At 47.9% G+C, this 22,352-nt stretch overlaps 1 long non-coding RNA gene across 1 annotated transcript; it reads right to left on the minus strand.

Annotated features, from left to right (window-relative positions):
• Nucleotides 1-1,434: 1,434 nt before the first annotated feature.
• Nucleotides 1,435-12,209, minus strand: LOC122490142. Its single transcript, XR_006299099.1, has 2 exons — nucleotides 11,177-12,209; nucleotides 1,435-2,025 (listed from the first exon to the last, which is right to left on the minus strand). It is a non-coding gene; the product is annotated as an uncharacterized LOC122490142 (long non-coding RNA).
• Nucleotides 12,210-22,352: the final 10,143 nt, after the last annotated feature.

Raw genomic sequence — 22,352 nt, forward strand, 5'->3', positions numbered from 1 at the left:
TAAAATGAATTTCCCCCACCCTCTGACTCTGAGGGATGGCCAACTTCAGATAATCACCTGTTGATGGCTATGGAATGTACAAGTCGGTGTTTCTCCCCTACATCTGCAGCCTGCCAGGACCAGCGATGGGGCTGAGCCCCTAAAAGGGGAGGATGCTCCTGCCCCTCCCCCCACCCCACCCCACCCCCGTCTGCACTCCCTGCACCCACCCCCTCGCTTTCAAAGGCACTGTGCTCAGCTATCTGAAGGATCTGCCCCACCGTTCTGCTGTTGACGGCTCTGTGAGATTTCTGAGCAGCTCTCCTCACTCAGGCCCACGCCAAGCCAACAACCCAACAAAGGAACGAGTTAAAAAGTTCAGTGTTCAGACAGTGATCCATTGTTTGGTCTGTTTGAATTCAAACAGCAGGCTTGCCTAATTCCCTTTTTTTTTTTTTTTTTTCCTAACTCATTGACCAAATTGGTCTATTATTTTAACATTGGATAGAATTTTTTGAGTCACCAAAACCTACTCCCGTTTTTAATTTTTACTAGATACACTCATTCTTTGCCTATGAGCAGTATTTTACCAGCTTTCGATAACACGGCTTGTGCCCCGTTACCTGCAAAGGACGAGGGGAATATAGGAGCCTTGAGGACTGGCCCTGGCTCTCCTGCTCCCTCCCTTCTCCAACATCATGAGAGGGGCCAGCTTTGCCCGTGGCACCTCCCCCCACTCCCCATGCTCCATTGACCCGGGGAAACCTCACCCTGGCAAGCTTCCCTTCTCTCTCACCTTTTCTGACCTCTCCAGCTACCTGGGGGTTCCCAGTCCCTCCACTTCCCCCAAGTAATACACATACACATACATCCGGGTGACCACCCGACACAACTATCACCTGCACACCAGAGAGCTTTTTCGAGGCAGCTGGGGGCAGCTCAGTCCTGGGCTCCCCTCCCTGTACCTGGCCACTCTAACCCTTCGTTGCAGACCAGGCGCGGCTGCTTACAAAAGACTGTCATATTGATGGCCGTGCTTGGACTTCACGGCGACCTTGTGAGATTGGCACGGCCAGAACCACTCTTCCATTTTACAGGACCCAAAATTGAGCCTCATCAAGATTAAGTGATTCGCCCCAAGGCGACCTACTGGGAAACGGCACAGGCCAGCCTCAAACCCAGGTCTTTCCATTAGGGCAAAGCTGTTCTGAAGGTGTGAGTAGCTCATGGCGTTTCACAAACCCGACCGTAAAGACCACCTCTGCTCCTCTGGTAGGAGATAGGGTCCCATAAACCTTAACCCCAGAGCAATTTCAAAGTTTAATCAAATGAAATATCACTGAGGCCATGTGCGTAAGGGATGGAACGTTGTGTCTGGAACGAACTGAGCTGACCTCTGCTTTGAGCTCTGCCGCAGATTAGCTGTGTGAGCTTGGCCGATCATTCACTCATTCATTCAACGAACACTTTTTTAATACCTTCCATGTGCCAGGCACAGTGCCAGGCTCGGAGGAAACAGGCGTCACATGTGATCAGGTGGACCCCAGTCTAGCGCAAGGAACAGACGGATGCCATGCAACGTGGCAAGAGGATCCCTAAATCTTTTTCAAATGCAGGAGCTGGGTTTGCTGGGCTCCAGGTATCTTTCTGCCCTCATCATTCTTCAGTTCTGTAATCACCCAGCCCGGCAAAACTTTCATGATTCTGAGGGGGTGAACGACACAGAAGATCGACCTTCATAAATAACCTAGATATTTCCCCTAAACTTCTCAATTAAAATACCACGATTGAGCAATTTACATTCCCTCTTTTATCTGCCCATTCAGTACTCTGGAGAAGGCTGATAAAGAACAGAAAAGTGACTCAAAGTCAGGTGACAGAAAGGCAACTAGACAGCATTTGGGGCCCAAGTGGCAAGCCGTAAGCATGGCCCTCGCGGCTTGGGAGGCTGTGACTTGATGGGAACCGCGCTTGGGCTCAGGGCCGCCTCCCAGCCACGCTCCCCCCTCGTGTTGTTGGCCTCGTCGTCAGCTCTGCTGTGTCTCCCTAGAAAGAAAAAGTCATAATTTCTGATTAGGCTCTAGATCTGCCCCCCACCTCATGCCCAAACATGCACACACACTAAGTTGAAAGGAATCACTGGCATGGGAACTGGCCCCATCTGTCCCTAAACCTTGACATTCAGTGGAGAGAGCAGGAAGGTGTCAGAAGCAAGGGATCAGCAGGTGGCTTGCTGCTGGGATGCAGGGCTGCGGGGCGGGGCCCTAACCCGGGGGACCACACGAGCTTCTCCCATCACACGGCACCCCTCCGCCAGAGCAGCAGTGAGTGGGGCAGAGGCTGGAGTAGCGGCCAGAGCCGCTCTGTGGGGAATGCACAAGGGAGTTTCACAGTCTCACTTGGGTCCCATGAGGTTGGCGTTTGTTCAAGGCCTCCAAGTCTGGATTCCCCAAATAGCTGGGAATATGCCGATTGACAGTTCACACGGGACGCCCTGAGTCCCCTCGCGGGTGCCGAGGTTTACATCACTGGGGTAAGACACTCACGTTCACCTGATAGGTGCCCCCCACCCCAACCCCATCCCCACTGTACCAACCCCGCAGTCTGCTCCTCCCAGCCTATTCCTAGAAACAGTCTATTCCCGCACCTAGCCTGTGAATGCATCTGTCATATCCAAACTAACCAGTCCAGAACCTACCCTCACCTCACGTCCTCTGGCAGGTCTCACCTCCAGGGCCACTGTCCCCCTGTTCTAATCACCCCAGGGCCAGGTACCAGACAGCTAGGGAGAGCTCTGACACTCCAGAGCCTACTGAAATTATTTATTTTACTTTTCTTTTTATTAACTTTATTTTTTTTTTTTTAATTCAAACCAGTTAACATACCATGCAGTATTGGTTTCAGGAGTAGAACCCAGTGATTCATCACTTACATACAATACCCAGTGCTCAGCCCAACAAGTGCCCGCCTCAGTGCCCATCACCCATTTAGCTCATCCCCCCCACTCCCCACCCCCATCAACCCTCAGTTTGTTCTCTATATTTAAGAGTCTCTTATGGTTTGCCTCCCTCTCTGTTTTTATTTTTCTTTCCCTTCAATTGTGTTCATCTGTTTACTTTCTTAAATTCCACATATGAGTGAAATCATATGGTATTTGTCTTTCTCTGACTTATTTCACTTAGCATAATACAGTCTACTTCCATCCATGTTCTTGCAAATGGCAAGATTTCATTCTTTTTGATCGCCAAGTTGTATCCCATTGTGTGTGTGTGTATGTATATATGTGTGTGTGTGTGTGTGTGTGTGTGTGTGTGTACACACATATATATACCACATCTTCTTTATCCATTCATCAGTCGATGGACATCGGGCTCTTTCCATAATTTGGCTATTGCTGATAGCACTGCTATAAACATTGGGGCGCATGTGCCCCTTTGAATCCACATTTTTGTATCCTTTGGATAAATACCTAGTAGTGCAATTGCTGGGTCATAGGGTAGCTCTATTTTTCGTTTTTGGAGGAACCTCCATACCGTTTTCCAGAGTGGCTGCACCAGTGTGCATTCCCCCCAGCAGTGCAAAAGGGTTCCCCTTTCTTTCCCACTGGAATTACTTAAACTGGCCAATCCTAAGCCTGCTTGCCCTACCTCACCCATTCGTTCCCACAGAAACTGCAGTAAAGTCTCCTGTCTGTGATTCCTTCACCCACTCTGCCTCCCGGCCGCCCCCCGGTGTTTCCCTGTGTGGCCCTCAGCAGCACAGCAAGCCTCTTGGGGACTATGAGCACAATGAACTATCTTGTGGGTGACAATCGTCTCCTTATCCGTGGCCTGACCATTCCCGGATAACAATAAAACCTACACGTTAAAATACCCTTTCTCATGGATAATCTCCGCCAGCAAAATCTTTCCTGATCTTTCCCCTAGCCAGCTTGTATGTATCTGTATCACAGCCGTTACGCTCACAGTCATCAACTCGCCCTGTCTGTGCAAAGGAGACAATAACAGAATGTGCTAGCACACGGTGGCGGTTACACAGATACACGCTGCAGGCCCTGGGCCCAGGGTTTGGCACGTGGTGAGCGTTCAGCGCATCTTAGGTCTGGTTGTCATTGTGATGAATGCGGCTTCCGTCTAAGTGACAGGCCACTTCTTACTCCAACCGCCACTAAATTTTCTGCCGCTGCTTTGAGCAATCCTCACTTCTGGGAATCCTCAGGCCTAAAGACAGGTGGGGAAGGAGCTGGCAGGGTCTAGTTTCCTGGGAGCTCAGGGAGCCTCAGGAGAAAGGACTCATCCTTCCTGGAGGAAGACACAGAAGACAAGCCTGTCCAGTAGCCGTATCTTGGCTGCTGAAGAGAAAAGGTGATTCTTTCCCTTTGCTTTGTCTCTGGCCCAACGTCCCATGGACTTACATCTGAATCCTGAGGAGAGAGGCTGTGGTAAAACCAAAATGAGCTGCCTTCTCCTAAAACTTCATACAACATCAGCACCCAGGGCAGCGAGCCTGACAGCTTACAGACAGTCGTAAACAGACATTGAACTCCAGCTGACGGTGTGCAGAGGGAGAAAGAGCGCTGGTGTTTGCAGCTGACTTTGAAATGCAAAGAGCCAGGTGGACTGGTGAACAGGTAGATGGAAAGAGAGGGAGAAAATGGTGAGGCCGAGTGGCACTGGGTGGACGTGCTCCTGAACTCCCTGGAGACCTGCCGCCTGCCTCATTTGGGGGACTTGGCAGATGTCCTGAATCTGCATTAAGAGAGCCACTGGGGGGCGCCGGGGGGCTCAGTGGGTTAAGCGTCTGACTTCGGCTGAGGTCATGATCTCACGGTTCATGAGTTTGAGCCCCGCGTCAGGCTCTGTGCTGACAGCTCACAGCCTGGAGCCTGTTCTGGATTCTGTCTCCCTTTCTCTCTGCCCCTTCTCCGCTCACACTCTGTCTCTGTCTCTCTCAAAAATAAATATTTTTAAAAATTTTTGTTTTTTAAAAGAGAGAGCCACCGGGGGGCACCTGGGGGGCTCAGTCAGTTAAGCATTTGACTCATGACTTCAGCTCAGGTCATGATCTCATTGTTTGTGAGATCAAACCCCATGTCAGGCTACGTGCTTACACTGCAGAACCTGCTTGGGATTCTCTCTCTCTCTCTCTCTCTCTCTCTCTCTCTCTCTCTCCTTCTCTCTCTGCCCCTCCCCTGCTCATGCTCACCTCTCAAAATAAATAATAATAATAAATAATAAACAAACAAACAACAAAAAAAGAGAGAGAGAACCAATGGAACACTAGGTACAGCTGGAGATGCATGTAATTTTTAAACTATTATACAGATTTGTTTTGATCAGGAAATTTCAGATCCTGAACTATAATTACACGTGCAATTTTTCAAGATTATTCTCCCTTTTGTAAACTATTGCTTCCTCTGAGATAGCAGGGCTCAATAGTCTTCCTTTTTTTTTAAGTTTATTCATTTATTTTGAGAGAGAGAGTAGGGGAGGGGCAGAGACAAAGACAGAGAATCCCAAGCAGGCTCCACACTACCAGCACAGAGCCAAACGTGGGGCTTGAATTCATGAACCATGAGATCACGATTTGAGCCAAAACCAAGAACAGAACCCTTAACTGACTGAGCCCCTCAGGTGTCGCAGGGCTCATATTGTTTAACAAACATTTAGCAAAGGCAGAAAACACTGTAAATTAAATGTTATCAAAGTTCTCTCCCAAACCAATAGCTATGATATCCTCCATGTTTTCAGTGATGAATGGGTTCCTACCCCAGGTAGCCCAACAATTTACAAAACTCCCCCAAACCGGGCCTTAGTCACTACACAACCGAGAAGCCACGTTTTAAACATGAAAGTGAGAACGACAGGGTGTGTTTTGCCAAATTACTGCCACGTAATCCCAGTTTTGTCTCCTAGCGGAAGCCAAGGAGTATGAAGTGGACCCCAAGAAGTCTGCTCACCCTACTCCCCATCCACGAGCAAAACCGCTCTGACGGTTTATGGAACCATCAGAATGTTTTCCAGATATTAAGTCTTCTTGTAACTTCTTTTTTCAAATCCAGGTGTGAAAGAGTCAGGAACATTAATGGAATCATCCCCACCCAGAACCACGCTTTAAATCGACATGAAAAAAATGTACGACTGGTCAACCTGTAAAAATTACCGGCAAAGACAGGGAACACTCATTTGCTTACCTCTGTCGCAGACGGGATACTGACACCTTAATGATTCTGCTCATTTGCAATAGGTCTCCTCAACTTGCCAACAGCCAACCCTACATCACAAGTCCCGCTAGAGATCGCTGGGGCTGGGTGGCATTCACAGAGACACACAGGCCCTTCCCAGCCAGGCTCACGGGACCCGACAGGTACAGGTTCTGCCTCAGCCCCGCCCCTGACATAGCCTCCTGCAGAGGTTTCCGGCTCGTAGTGGAGACAGACACGTGGGGGAGAGGAGATGAAAAGGAGAAGCAGGCACGTGGGACAGCATCCTGTGCACCTGACAATGGAAAGCACCGCATGGTAGGAACGGGGGCTCCCAGAGGTGGGAACATGGTTAAGGGAACACGGCAAGGTCACACACTTCACCCCCCTCCCCCACCACCACCATATTTCAGCTCATTGAACACAGTGCAGGTTCTCAGTGTTTGCTGGTGAGTTCGGGAGCAGGCTTCCCCAGAAGGTAAAGCCAGTGGTCAGTGCGTGTGATAAGAGAAGAGGCTCTAGTGGTGAGACCTGTCACCCTCACCCCACCCCCTCTTGAGTCCAACAACATCAATTTGCCACTGATGATCAACATTCTACACTTAGAGATTTATTCTTCTGACTTCAAGATTTATTCCCCTATTGTAATACCCATGATTGGAACATCAGTAATGATAGTTTACGGTTGAGTAGAAATGGATTCCCAAAAGCCTTTCTTGAGAACACCTTATGATACAGGGGGAAAAGTAAAGAGCATAAACACGTTCAGAACCTGGTGTGGAGCCAATAGGCAGATGTGCTACAGGGTCTGGGAAAGGGGTGAAGACCTGGGAGATAGGATTCACCCAGCCTTGATGTCTCATCTAACGTCTTTATTGAAAATCTCACTTGAATTAAGGACAGAACTAATGAGCTCATGTTCATACAGAACACAAGAGTTCCTTTCCAGAGCATTCCCCCCTTTTTCCCCTTAACCCTGGCCAGAAACACATAAAAAGAAGATTTTGGCAAGAAATTAATGACTCTGCAAAGCTAATCTTCTCCCCCAGAGAGAAGCCAAAGGAAGGTGCCTGCTGAGGGGTGTCTGGGTCTCTACTTCAAAGCCAAGATGCACCAAATGTGAGGGGCTGTCCAAGTCCCCCCAGGGCGGGCAGCAGGGGAAAACAGTCTTCAGGGGGCACTGCCTGGAAGGCAGGTCACTGAACCCAGTGGCCATGGATGAACATGAAAGCAGACTTGAATTTTGAAGGAGGGAAAAGATATACATGAATGTTGGGTTCAGAAAACGGAACAAGCAGTAAGAAGAGAGGCCAGGCCACCCCAGTGCTCCCAGAAGAAATGGAAGCAGCCAGTGGTGAGCCACCTGCCAAGTGCTTTAGGTGTGTCCTTGATCTTAATTCTCTAGCGACTCCGTGAGTCAGGAAAAACTGCCCCCTGATTTCACAGGTAAGAAGGCCGAGGCTCAGAGGTTCAGGGATTTGCCCGAGGCCACGCTGCTAAGGGTTTCACACAAATGAGGATGCACAATTTATTGCTCTTAGGAAAATATTATCCAAGGATTATGATTCCTTATTTTCCAGAGGTTGAGAATTCTTGCTCTGCAGCCAACCTATTAAGCATCTCATCTGAGCCTGCAAATCTGGAAAATCCTACTCTGGGTGATCTATTCACAGGAAGCACCAGGAACCAGAGCTACTTACACATGGACCTCGCTCCCCCTTCCTCAGCGCGGAGCCCCGGGGGGCAGGGGATTTATTCCACAGCAGGGGCAGCCACAACACCCCTCCCGCCCACCCCTCGCTCCCCTGGGCTGCAGCCTCAAGAGAGAAACCCCTCGTGCCTCCCCGTGAAGTTTAGAAAGAGCTTACTGTCAGCCCTGGGACTCAGAGCACCGGGTTAATGCGGATCACACCTCATGAAAAGGCAGCATACGGGGCGCCTGGGCGGCTCAGTCGGTTAAGCGCCCTACTTCAGCTCAGGTCACGATCTCATGGTCAGTGAGTTCGAGCCCCGCGTCAGGCTCTGGGCTGACAGCCAGAACCTGGAGGTTCAGATTCTGTGTCTCCCTCTCTCTTTCTGCCCCTCCTCCATTTGCACTCTGTCTCTCTCTCTCTCTCTCTCTCTCTCTCTCTCTCTCTTAAAAGTAAATAAACATTTTAAAAAAAAAGGAAAAGAAAAGGCAGCACAGAGATTTTGATAGAAAAGTAGATGGATGTTCCCTCCGTCCAGGACTTAAAAAAAAGAGAACCACGATTCTACCTTAAAGATTCGAACATTATTAATACATCATGACCATGTGCTGAACACCCTCTGTGTGTCTGGAGTTTATATACATTTACACACGCGGTCAGGGCTGGCTCGGTGGGAGGCAACAGACGCCCACGCAGCACGCAAGCCCGAGGATAGCGGTCACAGGGGACTCAGGGCTCTGAAGACAGGAGACTGAGCCCGCCGAGGGGAATGGGAGGGCCGGTCCTGCACACCTGCTCTGTGGCCCGGCCTCCGCTGCCTGCCAGGAGCTCAAGCCCCTTCTTAGCTTCAGCTCAAACGTGACCGGCGCCTTGCACTCTGACCCTGGCCTTGACCTTCTGTTAACTGCAAACTCCAGCTTCCGGGGTTTCTGGGTTCCTCATCTGCAGAGAGAAAAGGAACAGCCTCACTGGAGCCTGTGGGATGGCAGAGGATGGCAACAACACGTCGTGGTGCATTCGTGGCCACCCAGGACCAACCCTGTACCTGGCTTGTGGGCAAGTCCAGAGGAGGCAGTGTTGGTGGCAAGGTGCTCCAGAGCACAGGTGCTAGCTGTTTTACCGGGCAGGCATTATTATCTTCATTTTGTGTATGAGGGGAAGGGCTGAAAACCATATGCCCACAGTCACACAGTTAGAAAGTGCAGAACTGAAATTAGAATTTAGGTCAGTTTATATGTTATCTATTGTTGCATGACAACCTAGCCCCAAACTTCGTGGCTTAAAACAAAAACCGTTTTGTTTGCCCACAGTCCCTGGGCTAGACAGGCGGGGCTCGGCTGTCCCCCAGGGCACTGCATGGCTTCTGCAGGTGGCTTCAGGTTTGTGATGAGTGAGATCCAAGATGGCCTCACTCAGGTCTGCCCTCAGCCTGGCCCTCTCTGCTCGAGGACCTTCATTCTCAATGGCCTCTCTTCTCTCATGGACTCTCATTCTCATGGACACTCATTCTCCAGGATCTCTCTGCCCATGTGGTTTCTCCAACAGGATAGAGGGACTTTCTGTGGCACCTCAGGGCTCCAAGAGAGCAAAAATGGAAACCAAAGGTAGACTAAAGCCTCACGAGCTTTGAATGTGAAAACACATCGCTTCTTCAACTTCTGTTGGTCAGAGCAGAACGAGGGGCCATCCCAGACCCCAGGGGAGGGGCCTTGGACTCCACCTTTGGAGGAGAGGAGAGACAAAGTCACATGTCAACAAGGCCTAAGGACTGGCCAGGATTTTGATGGCCACCATGGAAACAACCTTCCACAGAACCCCAAGCCTGTGTACTTTGTACCATGCCAAGCACCCCAGGGTCTTTATGGCTGCCAATGCCCTCCTGATGTCATCCGAATCTCCTCCAGAGACAGCTTCTACCCGAGCCAGTGGCACAGGGCTGACAGTGGCACCTTGTTATTTAACAAGCTTGGTGTCCTCAGTGAGCCTGGTGCTCAGCTAGACGACAAGAAGGTACAAGCGAATCAGACCAGGCCCCTGCCTTTCCAGAATTGTTGTCTCCTGAGAGGAGAAGGCCTCGTCCTCTGAGGAACTGAGTAATGTCCTGTCCCCTCTGGAGAACAATGAGGATGTCTGAAAGCAGAAAGCTCATGGGCTGCCAATTAACCAAGGTCTATTAAGTACCTTATTTTTCTAGGCATTCTGTCAGACTGGGGTACTCAGAGGCCTTAGAAAATAAAATGTTAAACTGGGAAGTTATTAAATTCATATTTTTTTAAATGTGAAGTGATTAAAAGAAAAATCCCCTCCAGCTTTCAAGTTGGAAACATCCAGAAAGAGAGACGAGCAGCCGCAGCAGGAGAGCTTAGGGCGCTCCACGTTTGTCAAGGCAGACGCCAAAACCCAAACACAAAGAAACTCAGGAGGAATCCAGGCCGCCTTGGGAGCGGCAGGTGGTGGGAGCCCGTCCAGAGATTGCGAAGCTCCCCGGGGCCCTCACTCTGAGGAACCTAAATGTAGCCGCTGAGGTGAGGACAGCGCCGAGATGGCCGTGGCTCACACCTTGGCAGGCGGGGCACTTCCCCATCTTCCACCCCTAGTCTAAGACCATCAGAGCATCTGGTCCCCCTGAAGCCCTCGGTCTCCAGGACAAACCATGTCCATGAAAACCCCGTGCTTTCCTCAGCCTTCCTGCTGCTTTACAAGGGCAAATCCTCCACCACCCCCAAGGTGGCTCTCCTCACACCCCCAACCATTACTGAGGCCCTAACTTGTGCCATCCGGGTGTGGCATAGCTCAGGGCCGTCCCAGCAATGCAGAAATACAGAGGTGTTGCTCTTGGGGAACTCACAGCCCAGCTCAAGATAGAAATATCAATTTCTCTGCGGGCACTGAAAAGCATCTAGAAGTTCACCATTTAGTGAACCAGTAGTTTCTAGTTCCTTTTAACTTTTGGAACCTGCTGCTTTCTTGTGTGTGCATGAACGCACTGTGCTCTTGGGGGTTTTTTGTAGGTGGTAAATCATACCCTGAGGGCCAGGCCTTCTTTGTCTGTGGCTTATAAAGGTGCCTGCAGGGCTGTGTGCTGCAGCCAAAAATACAATCAATAAATAATTTGCACCTCCAGCTGTGTGGAAACCAGGCTTGAGGAGCAAAGATGGGGATCTCATCGACCCTGGGGTTTGAAGATCTTATCTGATGCTGATGGCCTTTCCCAGAAGATGCCTTCCCATCCGGGCGCCCTTCATCCGCGGGTCTCCTCCCAGCCCCTACTCCGCCTCCCCTTACCTCCCTTCGCCCCACTCACCTTCAAATTTTCATCACCCGCCCCTCTTTCAGCTTGGATCTCCCTGAAGATATAAATGAACTCTCTTTAGGATAACAGTGGAAGGCCTTTCTTCATGACTCTTCAAGCCTCAAGCCCAGTGGGCCTTTATTTAAAGCTCCAGAAGCTGATAAGGGCCTCCTGAGTCCTGAAAGCAGCTTGAGCACAGCCCAGAATCGTCTTCCTAGGATATTTTCCAGCCCCAAGTCAGATGCCTCTCCTGAGAGATTCAAGTTGCGAGGGTGAGTAATAAGCAAAGACTCCATCCTAAGTCATGCTGCTCTCATCGAGGACATTCCTGGACCCAACCTTCTAACAGTAAAATGCTTTTCCAATGGCAAATGCCTCCGACCAGACAGCCAAACGAAGCTGGTAAATCTTAGGGAGCTAAAAAATTATTTGAGTCAAAAAACCCAAATCAAACCAAACCAAAACAAAAGACGCTACCCAAAATAGCTTCAGTGTTTTCTTCTTTAGTTCTTTAGCAGCCCTGATCCCGCACAGATGATAAAATTCGTCTCTAATGCGTGTGAAGTGGTGTTCACGGAGGTGAAGTCAGCCGATGATGCACTCCACAGGCATGCAGAGTAGAAACTGCAAAGCTCCATGGTGCTTCAGATACAAGGTCAAACACATAAGCTTCCTCCAGGGCCATAGGTCAGGTGTGGGACTTTGAGCACAGATGCCCTTCTCCAGCCAAGTCCAATCCTCAGGGACGGGGGAGGGGCATCGGAACTAAAGCCGGCTGACTGGGGTAGTGCATGGAGTCTGCTTTTCAACCCCGCCCCCGGGAGAGGCCCTAAGAGGATCCTGTCCCTGAATCGGAGTACTCATGGGAAATGTTGACCTCTAGGGACCAGACTTCTGTAGGAAGTCTTGAATGAAAATGCTTACAGTTGTCAGGTTGATGTGCTTGGAGGTCTGAGCTTGTGCTCAGAGGTCAAGGTAAGCACCTGTACCCAGACCCCGGGGGGAAGCCCCAGAGGTGGCTCTGTCGCCTGACTCACCTGGAGCCCACCCCCCCCACCCCCCCCCCCCCCCCCCGCCGGCTTCTCTCCCCGGGAGTGGAAGAAACAGAGAAGCTCAGAACTCATGGTTGGTGCCCCGGAGGTTAATCTTTTTTTTTTTTTTTTTTTTTTTATCTCCAGGGGTGCCTGGGTGGCTCAGTCAGTTAAGCACCTGACTTCTGCTCAGGTCATGATCTCGCAGTTTGTGAGCTTGGGGCCCACGTCGGGCTCTGTGCTCACAGCTCAGAGCCTGGCACCTGCTTCGGATTATGTGTCCCCCTCTCTCTCTGCCCCTCCCCTGCTTGCACTCTGTCTGTCTCTCTCTCTCTCTCAAAAATAAATAAACATTAAAAAAAATTTTTTTTAAAGTAAAAGAAAAATCTCCATTTGCCTTCTCTGGGCACGAAACTTTCTCATTTTTTTCCCACCTGTGCACCTGCCTTGTCTTCCATACTGAGGGAGATTCTCCATTTAGGTGGGACCTGCGGCCTCAAATGCTTTGATGTTCTTCCTCCAGAAGGTGAGGCCTCTCTTCCTGGGGCTTGTGGCAGCTCTGTGGCCACGCTGACTGATGGAAGGTGGTGGAAGGGGTGGAAGGGCCTCCAAGGCTGGGTGTAGAAGGTCTCATTTACCAGAACACACACTCTTTGACCCCTGATTCCAAGTCACAGGTCTGGGTGCCTGGAGCCACCGTGCTTGGAGAAGCTCTGGTGAGGACCCCACTAAGCCCAGTCTTCGTGGCACCCCAGCCCCAGCTCAGACTCCAGACATGTGTGTGGAGAAGCCTCCAAATGACCCCCAGTGCAGTTACTTGGGTCCCCTCAGACATGCTGGTCTTCCCAGCTGAGGCTCAGACACTGTGGAGCAGAGATAAGTCTCCTTAATGTGCCACCTTTAAATCTCAGCCATAAAGAACCATAAGCATAATAAAATGCTTCTTGTTCTCTGGCACGAGGCCATGGGGCGCTTTGTTACGCAGTGCTAGATAACCGGAGCATGATCTAAGCTGCTTTTCTCACCCCAGCTCTCACACAGACTCATTAAGCTTCTATGGTTCAACCCACAGCATGCCTCTTTCACGTGCAGAGTGCTGTCATGTGAGGGGTTGCTGGAAAGGGGGTTAAAGCCCCGGTCCCGGCACCCAAGGGACATCCAATGGGTTGGAGAGACACTCCTCCACTCTTCCTGCATGTAAACAAGTAGAGGCTAAGCAGAGAGAGGTCTCTCCTGCCTCTGATCACAGGACAGCAGGGGATGCTAATCGCCCTATGTCCTGGGCAGGTGCACTACGAGGGGGCAAAATTCCCCCTGGGGTACAACGTGTGTCTCCTGAAGTTCGAAAGCTCTGTCCCTGGCAAGTGCCACAAAGGGCCTGGGGTCTTCCGAAAGCCCTCAAGAAATAATCCTGACCGCTCAGTGGAAAGTACACAGCCCCTTCCCAGGTAGCAAAGACTGACTAATGGTGAGAAGAGGGGAAGATAGTGCTTGAAAGAGGCAGGAAAGAACACCATTGCGGGTGCCCCCTCGCAACACATGAAACATACGAAGATCGTATTTATGAATCACGACACCACAGCAGAGAACTCTGCCAGTCCCTCCTCGTGTCGTCTGGTCTACCCACGGTCCTGTCTCCCGGCACCTGCCTGCTTGGAGACGAACCCTGGGGGCACCGAGGACACAAGGAATCCAGACAACAGACACTCACGCAGGAGTTAAAGACCAAATTCCAGGGGCTGGAGTTCTCTGGCCAACAATGACTTCACATTCTTGGGAATAAACTATTGACCAGATGCATGAAGAGAAGATTCGTATGCAAAAACAAGCACAGGCACAAAGCTAGTGTTCTGAACCAGAACGTCTTTCACAGACACGTCCACCCGTGGGGCTAGGTTCCCAAGCAGGTTCCCCCAAAGCCCACTGAAGATCAGGACCGCACCTGCCTAATGGCCGTCGGGGGGAGCTTTGGATTCAGCCCAAAGACAGTGTATCTTCAGCAGATAACTTCCAGGAAGATAATACCTTTGGGTTCCACTCATTTGGAAGTCCATCTCAAATATGATCACTGTCTGGAAAACTAGCTTTCCCCTCCCCCCACCCTGGCAAATGTCCTTTCTATCTGTTTTAAATTTAAAAGAAAGAAATGTCCTAGAATATTTAGAAAGTATAATCCCCTACTCCCTTCCGTGGGAAACAAACCTGAAACATTTTGATTCTACATCTTGCATTGGCAGCTGTTGGCTACAGAAAAAGAAACCGAGGCAGCACTGAGGGGAGAAGCTGGATGAAAGCTGAGATGTTTACAGGTAAAGGTTGGGGTTTCCAGCAGTGAGCTTCTTGGGGGCAGAAGTGTGTCCTGTCCCCTTGTATCAATAGCATCATGTCGCCCAGCCCTGAGCAGGGATCCCAATAAGGACACGATGAGTGAATGAACTAATGAATGGATAGATAAAAAGCAAATGAATAGGGTGGCTCAGTTGGTTGAGCGTCCAACTTCGGCTCAGGTCATGATCTCACAGTCTGTGAGTTTGAGCCCCACGTCAGGCTCTGTGCTGACAGTTCAGAGCCTGGAGCCTGCTTTGGATTCTGTGTCTCCCTCTCTCTCTGCTCCTTCCCCATTCTCTCTCTCTCTCAAAAATAAACATTAAAAAAATAAAAATAATAATTATTATTATTACCCAGTGAAAAATCTTAGACTCCCCTCTACCTCCTCCTCCCACCCCAAACCTCCACATCTAGTCAGATACTCAGGTCTCTTGATTTTTTTTTTTTTTCCAAACCATCTCCTGTTCTGTCCCCTCCTTTCCACGCCTCTGTCACGATCCTGTCTCTGGCATTAACACCTCGCATGTGTGCCACTGCCCTACACAGAGCTCTGCAGCTGGGATCCCATCCCCAGTGGCTTCCACTCCTGTTCGTTACCCATTCAATGTTCTTCAAATTCCTGTGCTCACTTATCTTTCTGATCAACCTGTTTGTCCTGACCCTGTCCTTGCAAATTTGCCCACGGCCCCAATCCCCTGTAAGTGGCACAATTTCCCTCCCCTGTCTTTTGACGTGAAATCCACACTTCAACACTTAGCTCAGTCCCCGCCTCCCTTGTGGAGCCTTTTGACTAGCACTGTGGAAGGAGTCACTCCCCTAAGGAAACTGATCCCCGAATACCTTTCCTTCCAGGATGGGTATGGTGCTCCCCACTGGCGGTCTTACGCTTCACCTCTTCTTTGAGCTTTTGGCCCTTTGTGTTCACTGTGATGATGTTGGTTAGTCAGTCCTAGCTCAGGTCTTCTCTCCCTCAGATGCTGGCACCAGCCATGGTCATTGGCATCTCCTCTTCAACTGGTTAATGTCTTATGACTCACATTCCTCAGGGGTGTGCCCTTTATTAGATTACGTACCACATTGCATTAAAATGATCTGTTTCTGTTCTCAAATTTGATTAGAAGCTTCTAGATTACAATGATTCTTATTCATCTTTTTTAAAATGTTTACTTCATCTGAAGTTGGATGTTTAACTGACTGAGCCACCCAGGTGCCCCTGTCTTACTCATCTTTTTATCACCAGAACCTAGCACGTGAGCCAGTAATATTTGTGAATTAATAACCACAGTGATGATGACAGCTACCCTTTGTCATTTACCCATTATGTACCACACTCCAGGCAGACAAGGTGCCCACTAATCCTCACAACCCATTGAGAATCAGGTGTCATTCTCTCCATGTTATAGATGAGAGACGCTGAGAGCTTAAATATGCGCCAAGTGCAGGTGGGGTTCCAATCGAGGCTGTTCAAGGTTACACCCATACTCTGTTTTCCTCCGCCCTACTTGTTCTTTCCACGCACAAAGCACCCCAGCGTATTGCACTCAAGCAGAGGCACAAAGACCTGTAAGTGCTGATCACACCTGCCAACCTACTTGATTTGCAGGACACAGGAAAGAAATGGTTCGGTGCCACTGTCCTACAGACTTGTGCATTTGAAGTGACAAAAGGTCTTACCATATGAAGGGTGATATTGTTGGTGAGCTAATACATAGGCAGGATATTTGATGTCTTTTACATTCATTGCCACCTGGTGATAAAAAAAAACAAAACACAATGATAGGGATAAATTTCACCTCCTTTAAAATCGACCCAAAGTTTAAACTTACACCCAGACAGCTTCCTAATCCAGAGACATGTCCATTTTCAATTAGAATCTTAGCTTCTTTGTTGATACATAAATCTTTAGGGAAAATACTTAGCTGGCTCAGTTATATCTGGTTTAGTTTCATGTTCCTATCATCAAAGAGTAGTAAGAAACAAAGTCAAGGCCAGAAAATACAGAGAAAAATTAACATAAAAATAAATGTGAAGAAAATCTTTAAACAGCCAGTTTTGGTGTACATTTTCAGACAAACGTATATTTCAAAACAGCTGAACGGTTTCTTAACCAATAGCATAAGAGAAAGAAAGAAAGAAAGAAAGAAAGAAAGAAAGAAAGAAAGAAAGAAAGAAAGAAGTTATTGAATAATTTAGTATGTGTATACATTTTTGTCCTCTTCATATTCTAAAATACACTTAAGAAAAATGTGGTTTATTTTACTGGATTAACTTATCAGATAAGTGATTTAATAATGTTTATAAAACATATGCTTAAAGACCTGTCTGTTTCCATCAGCCTTTAAGCATACTGTATCCCTATTGCCAAGAATTATGTGTAAGTTTCTAATTTATTCAGCCAGAAGTGACAGAAGCCATTACTTGTTTTATATGCAAGGAATAGAACCTTTCTTTTTTTTTTAGTTTTATTTATTTTTGAGACAGAGAGAGACAGAGCATGAACGAGGGAGGGTCAGAGAGAGAGAGGGAGGCACAGAATCGGAAGCAGGCTCCAGGCTCTGAGCCATCAGCCCAGAGCCCTACGCGGGGCTCGAACCCACGGACCGCGAGATTGTGACCTGAGCTGAAGTCAGACGCTTAACCGACTGAGCCACCCAGGTGCCCCTGCAAGGAATAGAACCTTAAAGGCTCTTGCCTATGTAGGGAAATAATGAAATAAATGTAGGGAAGAATGGAATCATTCTGTACGTATGGTGATAGATCACGAAAATATATTAGATGCACAAATCAGGGGCAAAATATTGAACGTTTCCCTTTATGCTGTGGTCTAGGCTAAATTCGGACAGCCTGGCCCCTACACCTGCCACCTGAATTGGGGTCAAGATCCACCTGCGCCCAGCGTAGGTACTTGCAGATAAGTACCACTGTTCAGCTCTGGAAGATGTTCAAATCACGACACTCTTCAAAACTTAATTACCTGATTCTGTTTGATGCACGGAGAGATGTGAGCACTGGCTAAAGTACTCGAATAAATACTCCCTAAGGTTTCTCCTAACCTGGCAGTGCTATGATTTATGCAGCCGAAACTCCCAACCCGTAAACAAGAATAAACTATGCATTTATGCCTTTTCCATGAACAGGGGGTCTGTGGCAAGTGTTGATATGAATACTGTATGCTTGTGTACACGCTCGCGTGTTTTTGAGGGCCTCCCGGACACGTCATTCCTAGAAACAAATGGCTGTGCGCTGAGATGGAGGTCACTTGTGTCCGTGTCAGCGGGGCCTGTCTGGTCTGGGCCCTGCAGCCAGAGATCCAGTAATTCGGGGAAAACTCTAGAGAGAACAAAAGGGACCCCGGGTTCCAAAGCAGGAAAGGAAAAAAGACAGAAGGGAGACTTTTCGGCAGCCTTACCTTAAGGAATAAATTCTAAGAGTCAGAAGAAAACCAAGATTTTTCTCCTGGTTCAGAAGAGCGTGAAGGAAAGAAGCCCAGACCCAGAAGGCCTGAGAGAGCTTCCGCCTGAGTGGCGAGGGTGTCCCCACGGGAAAACTGCTTTCTGCTGGAACAGGGGTTCTCTTCCCACAGGCACAGGACCTGCCCTCTCTCTGCTCCCACTGAGCCAGCCCCTGACTCACACAGAGCTGACAAAGAGAGACCACCAGAGCTGAACGTTTACGCGGCTTGTAAAATGTGGACCGCCAAGGCAACCTGAACCACGCGGTAATTTTTCAAATTATGTTAATTGCAAAAAAAAAAAAAGAGGAAACAGCTCTCTGGCAGAGAGGAGAGGCCTCCCCCTTCCTGGGCTGCCTGCACAGACTTGGGCCCGTGGAACCTTCTCTCAGAACTGTAAACTGCAGTCCTGTCTGCCGTCCGCCAGGTGCCCCGTTAGGTCAAGGCAGTGGGTGTCCTGTTCGTTGTTCCCAAGTGTGAGGCTCTGCCTGGTAGTTCGCAGAGTCGACGTGTCGATGCTATTGTGTAATCGAATCAATACAGACTTTAGAGAGAAAAAATACATTTTTAGGACGGAAAATTTTGAATGTAGACAAGAATAGAGAGAATATGTTAGTGACATATCCATGATCTGGTTTTAATAATTATCCCAGTTATTTTGCTGATCTTCCTTTGTTTTTCCTCACACCTCTCTGTGTCTCTGTCTCTGTCTCTGTCTCTCATACACACACACACACACACACACACACACACACACACACACCTTCTTCTGGACTATGTTAAATTGTGTCTCAGATATCATGTCATTTTGCTATAAATACTTGAGAAGGCCTCTCTGATAACCTTGGTTTTCCACATGACCATAAGACCTCTCAAAATTAACAAAGATGCCTTGTAATCAGTTAGTGGCCGCTCGATGTTCAAATTCCCTCAATTGTCCGACAAATGTCTTTTGACAGTCAGTATGTAGGGATGAGGATCCAAACCAGGCCCCGGGTTGCTACGGTTGCTAAGTCTCTTCCAGAAACTTCTTCCAGTTGCTCTTTCCCTGCGAGTTCTCGAAGTCCCAGTGTTGAAACCAGGGGGCAAAGCAGCAGAGAGAGAGCTAAGGCTGCCGGTCAGCTGTGCCTGCCAAGGGCTGCTGCTCCCCGCTCCCCGAGAGAGCAATTTCTGTCCACATTTCCTGTTGTCACCACTGACATCACAGAGATAGAGCTGAGGAAAGTTGCTTTCTCTGGAGCGCAGCATTTGTCCCCGGGCCCAGATGACCCTCTAGGCCTCTGAGCTATTTCTCCAAACAAGAAACAGAGGAAACCTCACCCCGACAAAGGCCAAGAAGAGAGTTCTTTGTATGTGGGGACGTTCAAGGCATCTCTCCAGCTCCTTTAAAATTTTATTTTCCCTTCACATCCAGATCCAGCCCAGGAAATAATTTATTCTGAAGTTGTTTAAAAGTTTCCAATTAAAAAATCTTGGAAAGTAGCTGACCTATATTTACTGTAACCATATTTTCCAAATAAAATTCCAGACACATGCTCTGATAAGTATGTATGCACTTACCACACTATTTAAAAATAAAGGCCATTGCTTTTTTTTTCCTGCTTAAAAAAAAAATAATCCATGTTAATTTTAGAGATGAAAGAAAGGTCAAAGAAGAAACCAAGTATCTACAATCCTACCACCCAGAAATAACCACTATTAATCTTTTAATTCATTTTTCTCTTCAGTTTTTGTCAATAGCAGAAGATAATTTGTTACCAAGTTGAGTAATATACCTATTATATATTATACATATATATGTGAAATTATATATATATATATTATACACATATAACTGTATGTACAATATATATACATATAGGTATGAATTTACCAATTAAAGCTATGTCACAAGGATTCTCTCACATCATTGAAGATTCTGTATAAATCTTATTTTTAATAGCTGTAGAAGAGTCTATCTTTGCAAATGCCATAATTATTTTTACCCACTACACATATCATTGTAAATTTAAATTGCCCCAAGTTCTTCACTAATGTTAAATATTTTGTTAAAAAATACTGTGATACGCATTCATATGTATGTTTGTTCACACTTCTGAAAATTTCATTGCGTAGCCAAGAAGCAGAAATACTGCATAGTGGGATAAAAACTTAAAATCTCTCCATAAACACCATCAACTTTTTTTAAGGAAACATTGTATACTTAATACCTGTTTCTGAAGGTTTCTGAAGGTACCCATGAGAAAATGTTTTAAATTAGTACTGTTCCAGAAAATGTGGAAGATTTTAAAAATATATTCATCAAGCCCTTGTGTTAGAGATGCTGCTCTAAGTGCTATGTATCTGCTATCATTTAGTCTTTACAAAACCGCCATGAGAAAGGACAAGACACTATTAGGATTCCCATTTTTCACACACAGAAAACTTAGGTGACCAGCCCAACTTACATAGACAATTCCTCATAAAGCTAAAAGTGCCTGGTAAGGGGCGCCTGGGTGGCTCAGCCGGTTAAGTATCTGACTCTTGATTTCAGCTCAGGCCTTGATCTCAGGGTTCGTGGTATCCAGCCACAAGTCGGGCTCTGCACTGACAGCATGGAGCCTGCTTGGGATTCTCTCTCCCCATCTCTTTCTCTCTGCCCCTCCCCTGCTTGCTCTGTCCCTCGTTCAAAATAAATAAATAAACATTTTAAAAAGTGCGTGGTCAGAGTCAATGTAGCATGGTTTCTTTTTTATTCTAACCATTATGCCTCTCCAGAGGCTTCTACAGCAAGGGTCCCAGCTGAGAGTTTGTAAGAGGAACACTAACCCACAGGAGAGGACCCATACCAACAAGTGCAGCCTTAGGACAGTCAGCTAATGCTGGCTCAGATCCCTGTGTGAGAGGCCAAGAACACTCCCTGGCCAATGCCATGCTCTACGCAATACTGGTAAGCTTGGGAATGACAAAGAGAAAAGACACTGTGGTGAGCCTGAAGGACGGACATGGTCATTCTTGAGTACATGTGAGACTCCAGGAGCCCCTCATGCAGAAGAATGGGATCTCATGGAAGGAGAGCAAAGTACTATGGTCTCAGAAGCTTTACTAGTGGGCTCTAAGGACATAGTAATCCTGTTGAACCAAACATCACAATGTAGAGAAAGATGATTCTCATCTTTTCTTCTCACATTAGTTGATGTAGGGCTCCTCAGCATATTTTGCTGGCTCTTCAATGCCAAGGGCATTGTTCACGGCCCAAGAGATATATGGGGGCAAAACCCAGTCTTAGCTCCACTAGCCAATGAGGGCATCTGTGAGCTGTATCTGCCTCCCATTGTGTCTGTGACCTCATATGCTACTCCTCCTCCCCACCTGCTTTCACAGCTCGGGCAGCACTGCCCCCTCGCTGCCCCTCCAAGGACAGCACTCCAGCCTCAGGACTTTTGCTCTGGCTGCTCTCTCTGCTTGGAAAGCTTTGCCCCATCTCTCTCTTCACATCTTTCCCCAAATGTCATCTCCTCAATGACTGCCCTGTGAACAATTACAATTCCCAATACTCCCCAACCCCTCACCCAATGCTCTCTAGGGGGAAGGTGATTTTTGTTTGTTTTGTTTGCTGATCTCTTCCAAGTGCCTAGAACATTCCTGGCAAATAGCTCTCAATAAATATTTGTTGAATTGAATGAAATCACTAAATGGATGAACCGTGGAGATGACAGTCTTGCTGTGGATATTTTCACAGTGAGAACACTAAAAGCCTGAGAGGGAAAGTGACTTTATCCAAGCCACTGGTAGGGGTTCTTTCTCCAAAGTGCCCTCACTTCCATAACTGGCCCTGGAGTCATCCAACTCAGCTCAAATAAAACCCTACTCCAATGAGGCCAATCCAGAGAGGCCCAGATCCAGTGAAAGCAATTGACAAAAGGTATGAATGATGACGAAGCATCACCCTTCCAGGGAGTAGGCTTCACATGAATCCCCAGTTGAGGGAAAACTTTTTTCTGGGCAGCAAGCAGACTACATACCTTCCCCTTTCCAGCCCTCTCAAGAGCAGCTGTCTAATAACAACAAAGCCACCAGGAAGCCAAGTCCCCAGAACCGACTTCATCTAATAGCTCAAGTCCATCCATGACCCATCCCTTCTTTTCTTTTCCAAGTAGCTGGACACTGCAAGAGATCATTCCCGGCAATGAGACAAAGTGAACTGCTCTAGGGGCTATTCAAACTACAGCTCATTACAAATGCCCGGTATCATAAACACTTCTCTGAAATATCTCCCTCTTCCCTTGCAAGCATGTGCAGAGAGCAAACACAGACAATACATAATTTTGGAGATTTATTTTTTCCATGATCTCTGCTCTCTTTTAACGAGCAATTTGTTGTATATGTTAGCTTGAAA

The sequence above is a fragment of the Prionailurus bengalensis genome, chromosome B2, assembly GCF_016509475.1.
Source record: "Prionailurus bengalensis isolate Pbe53 chromosome B2, Fcat_Pben_1.1_paternal_pri, whole genome shotgun sequence".
Classification (NCBI taxonomy): domain Eukaryota; kingdom Metazoa; phylum Chordata; class Mammalia; order Carnivora; family Felidae; genus Prionailurus; species Prionailurus bengalensis.